Source organism: Malaclemys terrapin, chromosome 3 (genome assembly GCF_027887155.1).
Source record: "Malaclemys terrapin pileata isolate rMalTer1 chromosome 3, rMalTer1.hap1, whole genome shotgun sequence".
In the NCBI taxonomy this organism is placed as follows: Eukaryota; Metazoa; Chordata; order Testudines; family Emydidae; genus Malaclemys; species Malaclemys terrapin.
The window spans coordinates 168600764-168607348 of NC_071507.1; positions in this window are offsets into that span (position 1 = coordinate 168600764).

Here is a 6585-nt window from a genome sequence, read left to right on the forward strand (position 1 = left end):
CACCTCGTGCAGGGGTTCAAATAAGGCTGTAGCTAGCAGTGATTAGTACTCACCCTTTAAGCAGGTAAACTGAATTTCAGCCCTGTTGAACAAGCTTAAATTAGCTTTTATACATAGCATTTAGAACAGGGTCCATCTATTAACCAGATAGAGTAAATGTAAATTCTTCTGCAATTTTTCAGTACATGCGCAGTTTTTATTTTACAAAAGACTGCTAGAGTTTTTAATAGGTTGCTAAATTCTGCTGCATTTATTTTTTATTCCTACTGTTGTATTAAAACAATATTCAGATTATTTTATTCACTGTACAAAATGTTTTCCAGTCTTATGACATACTTGCAAGGTCATCAGGAATGATAGTAGTTGGAGGTTGGGACTTTGGAAGAGACCTTTCATGGAGTCCTATACTGATTTCTATATTGCACGAGAGACATGTAATAGATTTGCAACCTGTACATAAGTAAGCAAACATGGAGGACTAGAAGTTTAGTCTAGAATCCTGCACGTTTATGACCCAGCCAGACCTATTTCAATGTCCATTTCTCCACGTTGCCACTACCACATGCAAATCTGGTACATGGCATGCCTGGGCAGAGACTGGAAATGTTATTATTTATGAAACCCTGCTGTCAGGTGGAGTTGTTGGCAACAAGGGCCAGGTGCAATATCTAGGGGTTCCTTTTGCCAATACAACATAGAACCAGCTCCTGGGAAAATTACATGCCACCCCTGGATGCCTCTAAGAGGCAATACTTCCCCTGGTGCAAACACTGAATCTGTGTATAGAAAAGAAATCTTTTTCCACATCCTCACATCCTGTGTGGTTCCCTCGTGCAGGCAGGTTTGCCAGACTGCAGCCTCAGTAGGAAGCACTGGGATGGGCTGAGCACTGGCCACAGGCAGGTGTGTAGGGCTGCCACCAGGGAAGGCACTTCCCTGCACTTCCTTCCCTGTCAAAATGTCAGCTTTGCAAACCTGCCTGCAGGTGGGGCTTTTCTTTAAAAAAAAGTTGCTGGTAAGCACCAGGCCATTGCCTATATCTGAGCCCAATTAACACTGATGTTAATGGGATTGGATCTGAGCAATAGGTTGCCATTAACAGAAGTTGCTAATATCAGGACTGCTATTAAGTATAATCTACTGTACATAGATTCACAGCTTTTATGGCTAGAAAGGACCTTTATTATGATAATTCTAGTCTGACATCCTGCATAACACAGGCCATAGGACGTCCATGAATTAATTCCTTCTTCAAGTCCATTAGCGGTGGTTGTACTACAGCATGGCTAGATTTAAAAATTCCCAGTGATGAAGAATGCACCACAACTGCTGGTAAATTGTTCCAGTGGTTAACAATTATCCTCACTGTTAAAATTTGCATCTTATTTTTAGTCTGAATTTGTCTAGCTTCAGCATCCAACCATGGGATCTTTTTATACGTTTGTCCTGTAGGTACTTATAGACTGTGATCAAGTCACCGCTTACCCTCCCTTTGGTAAGAAAAATAAATTGATCTCCTTGAGTCTATCATTGAGACATGTTTTCCATTCCTTTAATCATTCTCATGACTCTCTTCCAACATTTTTCCAACATTGTTCTTAAATTGTGGACACCAGAAAAGGACACTGTAGTGAGGAGGAGTGGCCCTCCTCAGGTGCAGACGTGGAGGGAACGCTGCAAGCCACTTGGTGGGAGGTAGGGTGACCAGACAGCAAATGTGAAAAATCGGGATGGGGGTGGGGGGTAATCGGAGCCTATATAAGAAAAAAAACCCAAAATCGGGACTGTCCCTATAAAATTGGGACATCTGGTCACCCTAGTGGGAGGAGCCAGGAGGGCCAGAAGCAGAGGGGCGGGACAGGAAGGGGAACTATAAAAGGCCAGCCCAGCTGCTTAGTTGGAAAAAAACTGCTAGAGGCAATAAATGTTTCTTCCTTGCTGCTGGAGGTCAGCACCAAGGAGAACTGCTGTTGCCCTAGGGACCGGCAGGAGCTTCCAGGGAGCCCTGATGCTCTCAATGCAGAGGAGCTGCTACCGCTACACTTGGCTGTGTATCCAGAGGAGGTTGAGGATGACCACAGGATCCAGCTACGCCCGAGGGGGAGAGAAGGAAGCAACCCTGGGGAACCAGTCAGTAGTCTGGTGGAGAGTGAGCTTGAAACCATGTCAGCCTTTGTGGGTGGATCCCCACTCGCCCAGTGGTTGACTGCTCTGCCTCTGATAGGGCCTGGGTTGGGATGTGGTGTAGTTTGGTGGGCCTGCGTCCCCCCCGCCACCCTACTCCTGAGGTGGCAGTACTCCCACCCAGGAGGCCTGTGTTCCTCCATGTGTCCCAAACCCCATAGAGTGTGTGTGTGTGTGTGGGGGGGAGAGGGCTGAGCCCCATAGACTGTGTGTGTGTGGCACTTGCCCCAAACCTGAGCCCCATAGACTGGACTGGGGCTACAGCTTGGCCTGATTGCAGGCCAGAGCCTTAACTGCTGGCTGACCCGCCCTGCTTAGAGGCTGGGGAGATAGACTACCGCAGCTTGTTCAGATTGCAGGCCCAAGCTTTAACTGACAGCTGCCCTGCCCTGCTTTAGGACTAGGTGAAGAGACAGCTGTAGCTCCCCCTGGCCACCAGACAGAGCCCCGATTGTGTACGGTCCACCCCACTTGAAGGACAGACTGCTGTGAATTGCTAATTCTCCCCTCACACACTTCTTCTGATTAGAGAAGCCCCTGCAGACCCAACTCACGAGGCGGCATGGCCCCCTGCAGGCGCGGAGGGACGGCCCCACCAGCCTACAGACACAATATTCCCTCAGTGGTCACACTGGTGCCAAACACAGAGGTAAAATAACCTCCTTTCTCTTAGTGAAGATTTACCCTGTTCATACATCCAAGGGTCACATTAGCGTTTTTAGCCGTAGCATCACACTGGGGGCTCATGTTCAGCTGATTACCCACCATGAGCCCAAATTCTTTTTCAGGATCCTTGCTTTCCAGGATAGAATCTCTCGTTCAGTAAGTGTATGTCTATGTTACAGCAGCACAGCTATGCTGCTGTAAATACTTCCTACACAGACAGAAGGGGTTTTTCCGTCAATGGAGTTAATCCACCTCTCTGAGAGGTGGTAACTAGGTCAAAGGAAGAATTTGATATTTTTAGGTATACATCAGGCCCAGATATGGCCTATATTCTTTGTTCCTATATGGATGACCTTACATTTGGCCATACTGAAATGTACATTGATTCTCATCATATCACATCTGGTATGTGTTTATTTTTATGCCAGCTCAGAACATCTGCATCCCATCTCCACTCACTTGCTCCAGTGTTGGAGGTTTCCTGTAACAGATACTTACTGCAATATTGTGCAAATGCTTCTGTATGCATCTTGTTCAGTATCACAGACCCATTCCAGACACACTGTGACAGTGAGATAGTTCAGTTTGCTTTCCCTCCATTCTTGGGTTCATTCTGGCCCTGCTGAATGCAAGTTTTGCCACTGATTTCGGTGGGCCCAGGATTTCCCCCTTGGTGTTTACACTCTTAAACCATTTGTCAACCTTCAGGACTCTTCTTAGACATCTCTGATCAAAGATGCCTTTAGTCTTCCCTCAGATCAATCACTCCATCCCTTCAAATCATTTTTGTTGCTGTTCTCAGAACTCCTTCCAATTTGTCAATATCTTTCTGCTCTTGGCATGGCCAGAAATGCAATTTTGAAAAAAAAAAAAAAAAAAAAAAGATGAAAATCTTGTTGAATCCAGATCAGTCACAATACTGTATCTGTTCTTTAACATTATTAGAGGGGGCACTGGTAGCAGCTCCTAAATCTAGTTTGCCTAACACTTTCCATTATAAAAGATTTTGCAACATTTTTTGAGACTTTAACACCTCCACTGTTTGTAGCTGGTTTTTGAAGTTAAGCTGAGATAAGGCTTTGTGGCCACAGAAATGTCTTTTCTTTTCCTAATGAAATCAGTCAGGTTAGATGTAGATATAAGCTTCGGAAAACTCTCATTTCCCTTCTGTCACATGTGCTGTCAGCCACATGTTGGCAGCCTGCACAAATAACAACTGAACATGAACATTATAATATAAGGCCTGGTCCATGCTGCTATCTGAGAAGGCTGGCTCTTGTAGACCATCCTCCAGCATCTCCTGGGCAGACCACATAGGGATGGAGCAATACCTGCAGGGGGAGGATTCCCTGACAGTGGCCCATCCTACCAGGCACCCTCAAACAGCTGACCATGGCATAACAGGGCACCCTGACTCAGTTTTCCCTTCTTCAGTCCCCAGATCCAACCAAGGCCCATCCTTTCTGTCACAGACCAGAGCAGCAGCCATCAAACCCACCCAGGAAAGGAATGTTGTCCCTCTCAGTCTAACAAAACACCTGCTTCTGGGCATCATTTATTAATTTAAGTGCATCCATTTTCATGTCCTGCCAAGTGAAACAGTTCTCGGGTTCTGAGGTAAAACAAGTAAAAAGGCAGCCATTCACTAGTTCCATTGTCCCTATCCTAGGACACCCTTGCCAGGTCATCTACCCAAGACATAACAATCCCAGTTCCATGATTCCTGTGCCCCCATTGCAGGGCATATTCTCCAGCCCTTTCTACATGCTACAAGCTTCTTAAACTCTTCTACCACATCGCTCTCCCTAGGGCTTCTGTGAGTGGGCTCCTCCCAGTGTTCCACTCCCCAGGCCTCCTTCACCTCTGCATCCTTCTGGGCTTCCCCAGAATCACCTTCTTCTCTTCTGTTCGGCCTGCCTCCGGGTGAGACAGATCTTCCACTTTACCTAGGGCTGCCACATGAATCTCCAGCTCAGTAGAGTTTCCCAGTTCTGGCCAGTCCTCTCTCCACCAACTCTCTCCAGTTCTTTGTCTGTGCAGCTCCTCCCCTCAGCAGCTCCCAACTCCTCTCTTAGGGGGCATATGCAGCTGGGTTGCTTTAGGGAACCAGCACTTGCTCCGGCCACCAACTTTTTCTTCCTCCCAGTCCTAGCCAGTGCTTCAGTTTTATAGATGCCAGTTGCCTTCTGTAAGGTCCCTTTGGGAGACAACTAATTAGTTACAGATGAACTGGATGCATTCCCTCTTAAAGTGCTAATCACCAGGTGATACTCCCTTTGACCACATGCCAGCTCTGACAGCCTTCTGATTCCATTAATGTAGTCATTCCTGTAGCTCAAGTGGTAGCAGCCTATGCTTCAGTGTTCAGACTCCTTTGGTCGGGGGTGTTGTTACTGTTGTGCATAGGAGAATATTGTTTTTACCTTTTTCCTTTTAAAAAATTGCTAGGAAACTACATACAAAAAACTGCCTCCACTAGGTTTTTTTTAAACACAGAGCTCCTGTGGAAAAAAATAGTATGTGATAATGTAATTAAAGACTGTTATAATACATATGCAAAAGGACGAATTGAAAGCCCAAGAAAAACCTAAATTCCAGTGCTTGCATTTCCTAATTTCTGAGTGCTCATTTTTTAAAATCTAATAAGTAACTATATTAAAGAAAATATTTAATAATGGTATGCCCTTTACTTACCTGTTAAGTTTAAATTATTTTCCTATGCAATGGTTGCCAATATCATAAACATCACAAAAGGTAGGTTGCAAGGAAAGAGCGTTCTCTGACAGGCATTTTTGTAACCAAAATCAAGTTCTACAGCTCAGGAAATAGAAGTATTCTTGCTACTCTGTAAAATTAAACAATTCTAAAGAATGAACATCCCTTTGCCAGAGCACTGCCTTGAGTTGGGAATGAAATCTTTGACACCATTTTCAAATGTTTTAATTTGAGTTTAAGGACACATCTTACTCTATCCCAATTGCCAGAGTTGTATGTTTTCATATTTAAATGGGGAAATGCAGTGTGAGGTGCAGCGGCGTATTATCGCCTAGGCCGACAAGGCCTAGGCCTAGGGCGGCAAACTTGCAGGGGCAGCAAATTTGAGCACCCACGGAGAAGCTCCCCTGCTCCAGCTCGCCTCCTACGTGAGCACGCTGCCGCGTCCTGTTTCTCTCCCCTCCCTCCCAGCGCTTGCGCCGCGAAACAGCTGTTTCATGGGGCAGGGAGGGAGAGGGGAGGAGGTGGAACGTGGTGCGCTGGGGGAAGAGGCAGGGCCAGTGCTGGGATTTGGGGAAGGGATCCAATAGGGGCAAGGAGGGGGCGGAATTGGGTGGGACTTTGGGGAAGGGGTTGGAATGGGGGCAGGAAAAGGGTGGAGTCAGGGCAGGGCCAGGGGCGGGCAGGGCGGCAATTATTTCAGGGCCTAGGGGCAGCAAAATCATTAATCCGCCACTGGTGAGGTGACAATATAGTATATAAGGTAAATAGTTACTTTATTGTCTCCTAATCTGGTACTCAAACATTGATTTGTTTTTTATAGAAGGCTATGCTGAATTACGTAATATTGGTACTAAAATTAGTAACAAAGTTTCTATTAAAATCAGTAAAAAATAATTTTATATTGGGATTTGTATATCTATACAACAAATAATGTTTATTAATATATATGTGCCAAAAAATGTGTTTTACCAGGATATTTCTGTTAAAGTTAGTGCTCTTTTGTCTATGCTTTCACAG